At 41.9% G+C, this 13,550-nt stretch overlaps 1 long non-coding RNA gene across 5 annotated transcripts in view; it reads left to right on the top strand.

Annotated features, from left to right (window-relative positions):
• The window catches only part of LOC122802528, a 701,752-nt gene that overhangs the window by 518,239 nt on the left and 169,963 nt on the right, over positions 1–13,550 (top strand). For all 5 annotated transcript variants that reach the window (XR_006364952.1, XR_006364951.1, XR_006364953.1 and 2 more), the window contains one exon: positions 4,392–4,617. This is a non-coding gene — a long non-coding RNA (uncharacterized LOC122802528). The remainder of the gene's footprint in view (positions 1–4,391; positions 4,618–13,550) is intronic.

Genomic DNA, 13,550 nt, shown 5'->3' with positions numbered 1-13,550 from the left:
CTACAGGCCTCACTGAGACAGATGCCTGATGTCAAAGCCATGGCCTCAAGCTCAATGCCAAAAAGTGCATTGTCATCCCTTTTGGTAAAAACTCTGTACCCATGAACTACCACATAGGCGGTAGTCTACTTAACACCGAATGTGTGATAAGAGACCTTGGGACACAGGTGGACAGTAGTCCCTCCTTTGATAATCACATCACTACAGTAGTCAGGAAATCCTTCTACATGGCAGACCTCATCACAAAAGGTTTCTCATCCAGGAAAAAAGAGGTCATTGTTTCCCTCTACCCGTCACTCATTAGACCCGTTATAGAGTACAATGCCCCTTTTGGTATGTACTTCACAAGACATCTACAACAACCGCAGAAATACCTCACAAAGAGGATTACCAGCCTCAAACAGATGCCCTACGCAGACCGTCTCAAAAAACTCTAGCTTTACTCCGTCACATATCGCCTACTCAGAAGGTGATCTCTGCCTAACATATAAAGCTATGTCAAACCCAGAGCTGTTGGACATGCCCCACTTAACGAAATCCCAATCCCTCCGAGCTACACACTCTAGGGACCTAACCCTTTTCACCACAATAAACAGAACATGCTGGAGGGTTAGATTCCTGTCCCAGAGACGTCCCATACTCTGGAACAAACTACCTAGCTGTATCAAACAAAGGTCCTCATTAGCACTCTTCAAGAAAAATCCTGATGATTGGATGTGAGATATGAAATTCACCCCAGGGATCACTTCTGTGGCTCTGCTCGACAGGGGCACAGGAAAATAATTTTCTTGGGTGGCGAAAGCCAGGGTACCATTTGGCTAGGCTTATATAGGCCCTAGGCCAAAAGCCTAGTATCTACTTGTGAACCTTAACTTAAGGTGTTCTGGTACAAAGTAGCATTTCAAGCCTCCTCGTGTCAATGTTCCAGGGACAATTCAGGAATTACACAGAACTCCAGTAACACTTTCACTGTGTTTCCAGGTTTTGATGTCAAGTTTTCAGCTTGCTGGCTTTTGAAATTTTTAATTGCTCTTGGGCGTCTGATATTCTCCCCCATTTATATAACACCAGACTTCTGGAAAATATAAATTTCTATGGAATTTGTTAATCAGAATGTATAATATCAGAATGTTATTATCATATTTATCTGCAAAAACTCTGGGAATATTGTATTGGTTGGTTGAGTGGTGGTGTGGTTATTCTATACTGACCTGACCTGATTGTCATCTCCTCCATGTTGGGAGGAGGTCATCCTTGATAGAGATGAGTGTAGTGCTTTCAACCTTTTTTTTTTTAATTTAAACACATATGTCCAATAGTTTCCCAGTAAGACTACAGAGATGTTCTTCATCTCACATTGCTGCAGTCATAACCTGTGGGTAGTCCGCTGTCCTCGGTCGGCCCGAATACCAAAGTATTAGGCTGGCGTCGGTCATGGGCGCTCAGATCTGACATCAGTGCGTCATGGTATTAAAGCGCATGACCGACGTCATATCCTCAGTCTTTTTTGCCGCATGGTCCGAAGCAGAAGCAGCGTTTGCAAGTGCCGTTCGGCGTTCTGAAATTTTCGTATTCTGAGTTTCAGACCGAAACCAAGTTGGGCTAAGTACCCCGTTGGGGAATATTTTTGTTTTTTCTTGCCTCAGTTAATTCCGGATGTCAGAAAAAGTGAATAATTGTATTTCTTGTGGGAAACAGATACCGCATAGGGATTACCACTCTCTCTGTATTCCTTGTTTGGGGCCTGAGCACGACGTAGTCGGGTGTCGCTTCTGTGCTAGATTTAATAAGCGCACCATTAAACGTAGGTTAGATTGCGCTAGGCTTGTCTTCGATGGCGGTGTAATTACAATATGCCGTCGGATCCTCCGACGCCCGCTACTGCTAAGAAGCGCAAGGAAAAGTCGTTAAGGTCCAAGCAGGATGAGTCGTCCATTCCGGACGCCGGTTCTTTAGAAACTACGGTGGAATCTGTAGATCCAGCCGAGGTTTCAGTTGAGTCTCAGGGGGAGCCGTTAATTTTGCAAGATGTGGCCTCTCAGGAGTCAGGTCAGGCTGAGGGGGCCTCTCAGGTTGCTGTACTCCCCTCTTTGCCTAAGGTGGTTAGGCCTTCTCCTTCTGTCTCTAAGGTACCTTCCAAGGTCAGGCCTGGTTTGCCTTCCTCAGGTGTCAGTCCTAGTTCTGATGGTTCTGTGCCTAAAAAACACATGCTTAAAATGGCAGAAGATTTGATTTCCTTAATCAGGGGTTCTATGCCCCCTCCAGATAAGAGGCCTAGGCTGGAGCCAGAGGTGGAAAGTTTGGAACAGGCTTCAGATTACTCAGAGTCTTCGGCTGAAGACATTCAGGATTTTCCTCCTTATTCTGATTCAGATGCAGAGGATTCCAGTCCTTCTGCTTCCCCTCCAGAGGATTTTTCTTTTTCAGAAACCCTGCATTCTATGAGGGAGCATTTTAAATGGGAAGGTCAGGATTTCTCAGATTCCCGAAAGAGGCTTAGGGAATTTTTGTTTTTACCACAACATCGGCCTTTGGCTATACCTCCTGTTTTGGATGTTGTTCAGGATGTTTTCTCTGAGGCCTCTCTTAATCCAGACTCTTTGCCTCCTGCGCCTGTTAAGCCAGATAGGTATTACAGAGTGCCAGAGGCTCATAAATATCTGTATAAGAGCCCAAGGGCTGACCCAGAAACTATTAGCCAGGGACCTAAGGGGTCAGGGCTTCTGTTGTAAAGAATCCAGTTCCTATGGATAAAGATTCTAGAGCTTTGGATAGGTGGGGTAAAAAAGTGTATACCTCTTCCACTCTAGCAATGAGGGCTTTGAATTGCCAGTTTCATATGTTGAAGTACCAGAATTTTCTCCTTACTCAATTAAAGTCTAAGGTAGATGCTTTGGCAGAGGGCATAGAGTGTAAGGAATTACAGGATTTGGTTCATGCCTCTGATCAGGTGGGTAAGCATTCTTTGCAGTGTGGTTTCAATGCTTTATGATTTTGCCAGCCTCCCTTTACCTTTGCTTTGGGATTCTACCCACAGGTTATGACTGCAGCAATGTGAGATGAAGAACATAGTACAGTTTTGTACCTACCATAAATGTAGATGTTCGAAGATCCACATTGCTGCAGTCCAATTTACCCTCCCTCCTTCCCCTCTGTAGTTTGGAGTGGTTGTATGGTTTGGGTGGTAGAGGTTGTTTGTACATAGGTTTTTCCTTTTTTGGCTGTGGCCTTTCTTCTTAGGGCCTTCTGACATCTGGGGCAAGAAAAGACTGAGGATATGACGTCGGTCATGCGCTTTAATACCATGACGCACTGACGTCAGATCTGAGCGCCCATGACCGACGCCAGCCTAATACTTTGGTATTCGGGCCGACCGAGGACAGCGGACTACCCACAGGTTATGACTGCAGCAATGTGGATCTTCGAACATCTACATTTATGGTAGGTACAAAACTGTACTTTTGCATGGAATGCCATTTTTAACACTTCACCTAGTTTATGCAGGAAGGCTACATATGTTCTGTAGCTGCTAGGCTTGCAGGTATAGACAACTATCAAAATTTTTCTCTTCGTAGCTCACAGCTGCATTGTAAAAACTTGCATTACATTTCCACTTGTTGCAACAGATTAGGTCCTTTCTCGCCAGTCAGGTGGCACAGCATATCTCTAACTGCACACCTCTAAAGCAGTTTCCATTGTCGTGCAGTAAATTGTCTGAATTAAGACTGTTCATGCCTGTTGACCAGTTAGTGTTGCACCTGACCTCCAGACTTCACTTTGCAAGATGCAAACCCACAAGAATGCTCCATGTAATCATTTAGGCTGAACTCACCAAGGTTATATGAGTGGCCATCCCATTAGAACTTAACAGTGGGCACCATTCCCCAGGCCTGGCTCAAGGGGGAGCAGGGATCCTCCTTATTCTTGTCTAGGCAGGGTGCTCCTAATTTGACTCTAGACTATGACGAGCATCTTTTCTTATGAATCATTCTTTTTTTCTCCCTGAATCATTTCACCAAGGGCAGCAAGAATCCAAAAAGACATAACTGTGTGGTTCATTGTGGCACCAAATCTCTTCCATTGTAAGAAGGTTGTAGTTCAGTGGGATGCACCATATTTACAGTGTAATTTATCATACAGTGAAATGTTTGCAGCTTGGTTTGGTAATCTGCTCAGAGTACTATATTGATTCAATACTGCATCACAGAAACTTCCTGTGGAAGCTAAAATGTGTTTCTTAGTTAAAACACTGCTTCACTCACATGGTTTAGATCACATTGTATATGTTGGTGTGTCTGTGTTTAAGTCATGTGTAATATATGTAGATGTGAGAAGGGTCTTGTTGAAATTTATAGACCTAGCTGAATTACTGCTTTACTTTTTTATTACAGTTTCCCATCACAGTAGGGTTTGGTACACCCAGGAAAGCTGTGGATTCAAATTCTACAAGCCAGGGGCTGTTAGAAACACGGTGACTCCAGAAAGTTATCACTTATGACAAAATGACTGCAAGAGAACATAGCCCTCGCCACAGTCCTCGCCACAGGCCAAGATCCATGATACAGCGGGCTTCAACATTTGATATTTCCTCTGAGATGTTAGGACTTTCAGTGACAGGTAGGTGACTTGAGCTGGGGAATTTGTGTTCATTACCTTGGAAGGGCTGCTGTGGAGATGTCAAGAAGACAGTAGTTTACAGCAGTGCTTAATTCTATACTTTTCTGAGAAATCAAGTTGGTTATACTCAGGAACTAGCTGACAAGCATTGTAAGATGGCCAGCTATGTCTGTTTGTGAAAGATATTACAGTAGTACATTATCTTATTTATAATGGAGTTCCCTGTGATAACTTATTGAGAGCTGAATAAAAAGTGTTTTATGGCAACAAGCCCATCCTGAACCTGTTTTCTTTTACCTCACACTGTTCTAGTAAGCCAACATTTGTCCTGTGTAACGCTACCACTGCTTTATATTTTCTTCACAGAGTTTCACCACAGTCATTAGTTGCTTGACTGTTTCCTCATTGCAAGAACTTCTTTATTCATTATAATGTTTTTTGATGGATTGGTAAGAATTGTATTTTCATTCATTTTTATAATTATTTTTTTCAGAAAAAGTGATTATGAAAGTTATATAGTCAAATGAGTAAATTTGGTTTTGTAGTTATTGATGCAGTCATGTCCCAAGTAGAAGTAAACAAGTGCCCATATGGTAGGAAGATAAGCTCCTCAAGTTTAATTAAAGATGTTTTTTCCCCTTCTGTTTTTGGGCTTCACCTAGCACAGAAAACTAGGAAAACTAGACCATATTAACCAAAACCATTAAAATCATTAAGTCTTAAGGCACTTAAATCTCATTTACATAACAAGAAGGTGAAAAGATGGAAACCGGAAAGGAAGAAACTTACTTGCTTCCCCCTCTGTCTCCATTCCTGCGTTTGCAGTTCACAGTCTGCCCTGGAGTTGCTGATACTGCATATTTCTTCTATGTAACCTCTTGGACCCAAAACATCTCCTGCGCCACTTGACTTATCTCATCTAAAAATTTAAATTTGCAGCTCTGATTACTTCTTAAAACAGTAATAATCTCCTTCTCTGCTCTTATAGCTCTTAGTGACTACTTAACCATTTGTTTCCATTTTAGGCAATACCATTCTTATGCTTTCCTAACAACTAATGCTCATTGACTAGCTTGAAAATGTGTTTTGGTATCAGGTACCCCCAGCCCCCCTTTATCTTTGGCCATCATTGCCAACTTCCACCTATGTGTGGCTAATGCCTATCCCTCAAATACTGCATCGTTATGTGCTTCTATTTCTTAAATATCTGGTTAATATCTGGGGAAGTACAAAAGATTGCAATATCTATACTCTTTGATATAACTCTGATGGAATAAACTGCCACCTCTTTAACTTCTGCCTTGTTTGTATCCTTGCCATTTCAAATATGGTCCTTAGTGACACTTCTTCCGAGTTCTCTAATCAAATGCCTATGTATTTGATCATCTCCACATACTTCCCTATAGTCCCAGTCTTAACACTAGGTTATCTGCATCCATATTAAATACGTCAGTTTGAGTCTTGTCTGTATTCACTTTGTATCTCACTTTCTTTCCATAACAAATCACCATTTTCCTTGGTTCTAACCAAGGTCAACAGCATGTAGTCTGCAGATAATGGTTTGAGGAAGAAAATAAATAACATTAATAACCCTCTATGTCTGACTGACATGATAGCTAGTGGCTCCAGATATGTTGTAAATAATAGTGGAGACGGGGGCAACCCTGTCTAGACCACCTTTCCAGTTTAAAGCTATCAGATAGCGGAACTCTTATTTTGATTGTGGCTAGAGCTCCTTCATAGATCTTTTGCAGTAATTCAGTTATATTCCTTGGGACACCCCATCTATTCAGTAATGCAAATAAGTACTTCCACTTCACTCTGTCAGATGCCTTTTCAGCATCTAATGAAACCATCATCAGCTTTTCTTATCTTTTTTGGGTGCCATGCACAAGAAGCAATGTCTGAAGTACATTTTCTGTCTGTCATCCACCTCCATCCCATGAATATGCATTGGTTGCCATCAATTACAATTATCTTTGGAATAATCACCACAAACCTGTTTACTGTGGTAGCCGTAAACTACATAATCGTAATTTAACACCAATGTGGACCTATAGGAGGGACAGCATGTCTGGATACTTCTCTTCATTATATGTGTAGCTGAAATTACTTCCTCTCACCAGGGTATTGGGTGAAAATTGCCTTCCAAAATAGTGTTTAACAGATTTAAGCAAACATTTTTTCTACTGTAACCACTGCCCATACCTCTAAGGGAGTACCATCCAGTCCCAGTGATTTATTTGGAGCTCATCAGTCCCATGTATTCAGTTTCTCCTGATGTAATTTTTCTGTCCAATTCCCTCATGTCTCCTAGACTAGATCAAAAGACCTAAATTGTGTGACATAAATAAGACATGTTTGAGAGACAGATATGTCTCTCAGAGAATCCCCCATTTTCTGGAACAGGCTTCTCAGCCCTGTGAAACAGACTCCCTCCCTAACCATGTTTAAATGCAAGTTGGACCAATGGTCAAGTAATTGTTAATTCTCCCCGATCTGGTGCCTACATCTTTGCACACCTGCTATATAATTCAAATTTGTTTGTCACATTTAGGTTGTAGGATTAGGCTTATAAGGGCCCCAGTGGTCATTACCCTAGTATATACCTATGAAGCTATGCTTCTCTGCTTTTGGTAGCTTCAAACCATTCCACCATTCCTCATTTTTCTGAATTCCCTCTGACTGTTCCCTTGTACAATTCCTCATAATATTCCTTAAACTCTTAAAATAGCACACAACTTTCTCACTTCCTTCCCCATCAACTGTTTTCTCATTTTATACACACCTTCCTCAATCATTTGCTGAGTAAGTCTAACTGCCAGTGATTGAAATGCGTTAAAATTGCAACCAAAATAAAGCTAATCTATATTTATCTTTCTAATATGCAGTCTGCTATCTATCCCTTCTTGTGAAGTTTTTTTGATGTCTTTCAACCTCACTCTTATGGTTTCTTACCATCTTTTATGCTGCTCTTGTATATCCCCTCAGTTCTTGTGTTATGGTTTTAAACTGATTTCTTGCCTACCTTTTGTATACTATATTACCTCATCTTTAAATTTCCTTTTAGTGTCCTACCAGACTTCACTCTTCCATTCTACTTCTCTTATAAGCAATTCCCTTAACTAATTCTCTAATCACTTTTTATTCTGTTCCTGTTCAATTAAGCATGTAGGGAATTGCTAATAGGTATCGCCACCCTCCAGGTCTAGCAATATTAAGTCAGCCTTAACCATAGCATGATCCATTAACAGAATTGTCTCAATTTCATCTCCATCTAAGGCCTCAGTTCCCTCTAGATTAATAAACATTGGATTGCTTCTAAACTACTCTTTATGTCCAGCCAAATAATAGGTATATCCCTGACCATCTCCTTCCTTTTCTCCTATTTTCCAACAGTCTTTCCACTCTGTTGCCACTAAATAATGAGGTAGAAACTTCCCTTCTTTAGTTAATCTTTTTTTTCTTGGAGTCCCCACTCACCTCATCCTTCTACGCAATTTCAGTCTCATTCCCACACACAGCCTTTCTTGCCTTGCCAGTATCTGTGGCAACAATTCACTTATTTATATGTGCATTTGATAGAAGATAAACCCCTATCAAAGTCGTCTTCTCACCCTGGATCCAACTCTTTTATATCAGCCATATAGCTTATGGCCATGCATCCTTCATCTCCCCTTCTAATTGTACAGACATGTTCTTTACTAACAAAATTACTTTCCTTCTCCTTCCAAGCTGCTTCCACTAACACATTATGGCATGCCCTGTTTCATTTATTATGCTGCATACTACTTAAATGCATCTGAATCAATGCCACCACATATGTTTTTTTTTTTTTTAATGTATTGCAGTATACGATCCTTTTTCACTGGACTGTTCAATCGATTTACTAATGAAGCCAACCAGACTATATTGTTGCCTCCTATTAGCCTACCATTTAACCACTTCCATTTTTACCACTACAGTATTTGGATTGTCACAAAGTATACCTACCCCAATTATTGCACCAATATGTCCCTTTAGAATTGTCACAGGACATATTTCCTTGATTACTTCATATCCTTTTTCTTCAGCGTCAGTTTCTCCCTTAAAGTATACCTTACCCATGTTTATACCACCCTTCCAACCCAGCTATTAAACATCACTCCTAATTGTATACAAATGCATTTTGCGTCCTTCCAATGTCCGAGCACTGTCATGCCTAATGGCGTTACCTCCCCACCAATGTACCTCTCCAAGAGTATTTACATAGTGTCTGGCTCCAGTAATTGCTCATTGCAGGTTGCAAGTCATTCACATTTTTTCCATGTTTAGGCAATTGTTTTATATTTGTGGACTGTTTTTCAAAACCTCAGCCTGTGTAAATGACTGCTTTGTCTGTTGTTCCATGTAGACTTAGGTTCATAGGTAAGTACTAGGCTATCAGCCCTAGGGCGTATACAAGCCTAGCCAAAAAGGTACTCTGGCTTTTGCCACCCAAGAAAATTATTTTCCAGTGCCCCTGTCGAGCAGAGCCACAGAGGTGATCCCCGGGGTGAATTTCCTATTTCCCATCCAATCATCAAGATTTTTCTTGAAGAGTGCTAATGAGCTTTGTTTGATATAGATAGTTTGTTCCAGAGTGTGGGAAGTCTCTGGGACAGGAATCTATCCCTCCAGCATGTTCTGTTTATTGTGGTGACAAGGTTTAGGTCCCCAGAGCATGTAGCTCGGTGGGACTGGGATTTCTTTAAGTGGAGCATGTCCAACAGATCTGGGTTTGACATAGCTTTGCATGTTAGGCAGAGATCGCCTCTGAGTAGGCGATATGAGATGGAGTAAAGCTGAAGTTTTTTGAGACGGTCTGCGTAGGGCATCTGTTTGTGGCCGGTAAGCCTCTTTGTAAGGTATTTCTGTGGCCTTTCCAGTTGTTGTAGATGTCTTGTGAGGTACATACCAAAAGGGGCGCTGTACTCTACAATGGGTCTAGTGAATGACGAGTAGAGGGGAAGAATGACCTCCTTTTTTCCTGGATGAGAAACCTTTTGTGATGAGGTGTGCCACGTAGAAGGATTTCCTAACTACTGTGGGGAGGTGATTATCAAAAGAGAGACTACTGTCCACCTCTGTCCCAAGGTCTCTTATCACAGTTTCGGTGTTAAGTAGACTACCACCTATGTGGTAGCTCATGGGTACAGAGTTTTTACCAAAGGAGATGACAGTGCACTTTTGGCATTGAACTTAAGGCCATGGCTTTGACACCAGGCATCTGTCTCAGTGAGGCCCTTTTGTAGGCTGTCAACATCGTTAGGGGTTTCATTTATGGATCCTAGTTTGCAGTCATCTGCGAACTTAGTTTAGCCAAAGACCTTCTGTGTTAGCCTGTACTTCAGAGAAGTAGATAGCAAACAGGAGAGGACCCAGGACTGAACCCTGTGGTACTCCACTTGTCTCTGGTCTGAAGTCGGATTTGGAGTCTGCTACTTTCACAGTGTGGGTTCTGTCAGTGAGCCAGTTGGCAACCCGTCTTATGAAATAGGGATTTATACCTCGTTTAGTGAGTTTATCTATAATTGCAGAGTCGGGGATGGTGTTAAAAGCCTTGGTGAGGTCTAGATAGGCTGTGTGAACCACCTTACCCTCGTCTACGGCTTTGGTGACTGCTTCAAAGTATATCAGGTTTAGGAGACATGATTTGCCTTTTACAAACCCGAACTGGGTAGGGCCCAGAGTTTGGAGATTACCAATGTCTTTGTTTATAAGTTCCATGGCCTTGCAGACTAGGCTCGTTAGGCGACTGGGGCAGTAGTTCCTGGGGTCCGTGGTGGCTCTCCCTTTGTGGAGTTGGATAACCGTCACTGTGCACCATTCAGTGGGCACAATGCCTGAGGCAAGGCTATGATTGAACATGCTGCTTAGGTGGGATGCCAGTTCATTCTGTAGTTCATGTAGAGCACAGCCTGGGATGTTGTTAGGTCCCATGGATGCTGTGTTCTTGGCTTTGGAGTGTGGTTTTTACCTGTGCAGCCATGATTATAGGAACTTTGCATTCTTCCAGTATAGAGATGGGCCCTTTAGGGGGTGAGAGGGGGATAAAGTTAGCACTGAACCTATCTGCCAGGATGTTGGCAATATCAGTTGGTTCTGTATATTTAGTGCCATTGTGCTGTAACTCAGAACAGATCTGAGTGTTGCCATTGAGATTATTGACATAGTTGTAGAATGCTTTGTGGTTGTCTTTAGAATCAGTGGTGATTTTGTTTTCATAACTAGCTTTGGAAGATTTCACGAGAGATCTCAGCTTCTTATTGAGGCTGACCAGGAGTTCCTCCAATCATGGGATTTTACTCTTTTTTTGCAACACTTTCTTCTGTTGTAGAGTTTCTTTATGGCAGGGGCTCACCAGATTGGCTTCCTTTTTTTGGAGGATAGCATCTTTGTTTCGTTAGGGATAGCTCGATCCATGCACTCGTGTAAGTGCTTATAAAGTGCATTTGTGTAGGATTCAGCAGTCGTACCTCTATTGTTTGTCTGCATGGGTGTCGTGAAGTTTGCTACTTTTGTCTTAAGAAGCGTGAAGTTGGCTTTGGAGAAATTTTTTACAGTGGTTTCCCTAATTAGGGGGGTGTGGATGTCTAGGCTGATTAGCTTGTGGTCGGATCTCACCAACGAGGAATTGACCTGTGGTGTGGAACACTCGTCGCCCAATTTTGGTAATGACCTGGTCTAGGATATTGCTGCTCTTGGTTGGGGTGTGGATAAGTTGATCCCAGGTGTTGGAATTTATGAATTCCTAAAAACGTTGAGCAAAAGAGTTGGTACATGAGTAGTTTTCCCAGTTAATGGTGGGGTAGTTGAAATCGCCCATTATTAGGGTGTTGGGTTGTATCCTAATATTTTCCAGTGTATCAAGAAATGAGGAGTGGGAATCCTGGGGCATGGTGGGGGATCTGTAGCAAGTTACAATTTGGATTGTGGCCTTGCACAGAGTTAGTTGCACTTTGATAATCTCGGATGCATTATGCTGAGCAACTAGCCTGGAGGTGTGGATATCCTTAGTGAATATGGACACGCCTCCACCTTTAGTGTTTCGGTCCAGGTTAGGTGGCCGAAAGGTGTGGTATGAATTATAGCCTGGTAATGCAGGGGTGCTCTCTGGAGCCTTGAACCAGATCTGTATCACTGCACAGATATTGATGTTCTCCATTTTAAGGAGTTCCTCGAGTGAATGCATTTTGAGGTTTTGACTTCTAGCATTGAGTAGCATTACCCTCAGGTTTTGCTTGCTTGAACCTGTTACGGTGGTGAATTTGTCATTTGAACCTTGCCTAAAAAAGGCACTATAGGTGTGGCAAGAGCCTTAGCCAGTAACCGGAATCCCAAGGGCGACAGGTGCAGGCTATCTCTTGCAAAGCATCGTGGTCTGTTGATCATGTCATCCCAGGCAGACAGATACTGGATCCCCTTAGAATGACACCACAAGCTTAGCCAATTGTTGAAGTCAATCAGTTTGCCCTTGTACTTATAGGAATCTTTTCTCATTCCTTTGCACAGGCTAATGTTTCCGGGATTTCTTTTGGACATATCCATTATGAGGACTTTTTCTTCCTCGGGGAAAAGTAGACCTTTACAAGGAACAGTTTTTAATTTTCTCCAGTCTCTGACTTCAGACAGAAAATATCTCAGGTTTGAGTGTTATGGATTCTACAGTATTTGTGATTTGCTCTGGCCTGATTTCACATGAGAAAAGTTCTGGGGTTTCTCAAATCTGTCTGGACCCAACATCAGCACAGACTTTCTTTTCAGATCCCAGTGTTGGGGTTTGTCAAATTTGAGCTGCTTTAGTCTGTGGATCAGTTATCTCTCAACCCAAGTCTCCCTTTCTCTTCTCCAGCTCATACAGTCTGCAACCACAGATGCTTCAGACTTTCCATGGGGAGCTGTTTCCAGTAGGATGAAAGCTGAGGGTCTGTGGAGCAAGCAAGACGGACAAAACACCACAAATGTGAAAGAAATGACGGCAGTAATAAATGCTTTCAGATCTCTAAACTATCTTTGGACTCCAGGCCATCTTGTAGTAATCAGCAACACCACACTGATGTGGTACATCATTGAAGAGGGGGAATCAGTTCATGCTCCCTTTGCAGACTAACTGTGATAGCCTGGGAGCTAGCAAATCAGCCCATCAGAGAGAAACATTATTGCAGACATGCTTAGCAGGACAAGGACAGACTCTTGGTGAATGGATTTGTTTACCTCCATGCCCAACAGATAAGAAAAGGAACTCTACTTCAGGAATCCTTGCAAGCAGGTATGGAAGAGTGATGGCTTCTTATTCCTGTGGAAGGGAATGTTTTTATAAGCTCATTCCACTAATGTTCAGGGTCATTCTAAAGATTCAAGATGAGTCCTCAAATATAATTGTGGTGACTTCCTGTTGGCCAAGGGAACAGTGTTTCTTCCTTCTTTTGAAAATGGCCAAGAGCAATTGCATCAAGATTCCTCACAGGACAGACTTTATAAAGTTAATTATCAGTTAACTGTACCTGATAGGGGAAAACTATTGTAAAATAATTTTTGTGTTAGTGTGAAAAAATGCGGATAGTGGCATAGACTAGTGATTCTGGTGGTTGTAACTTAAATTTTACCTCAAAATTGTAAAATTCCTGTCAGGAGAGTCACCAGCTCTTCAGGCTCTGCTACCTGTTTATCATGTGCTTTTCTTGGCTAAACCATGGAACAGGCTTCTGGTTTTTGCCTCACCTGTCCACAAGAATAATCAGTAAAGTACAGTTGTGTAACTAGACTTGCCATAACAGTAAATGTTTGAATGATCACTGTTGCAGTAGCCTAAGCTATATGGGTTGATCATTACTACTAAAATGTTAACATCATTGCTCTATTTATGCATTAAGACTGTGTTTGTAATAATGTTCACTGTAAATGAACAAAAT

Source organism: Protopterus annectens, chromosome 5.part0 (assembly GCF_019279795.1).
Source record: "Protopterus annectens isolate FY-2018-M chromosome 5.part0, PAN1.0, whole genome shotgun sequence".
NCBI classification, from domain to species: domain Eukaryota; kingdom Metazoa; phylum Chordata; order Ceratodontiformes; family Protopteridae; genus Protopterus; species Protopterus annectens.
Note: the sequence above shows the minus strand (reverse complement) of the source record. Positions and strands in the feature narration are given on the sequence as shown.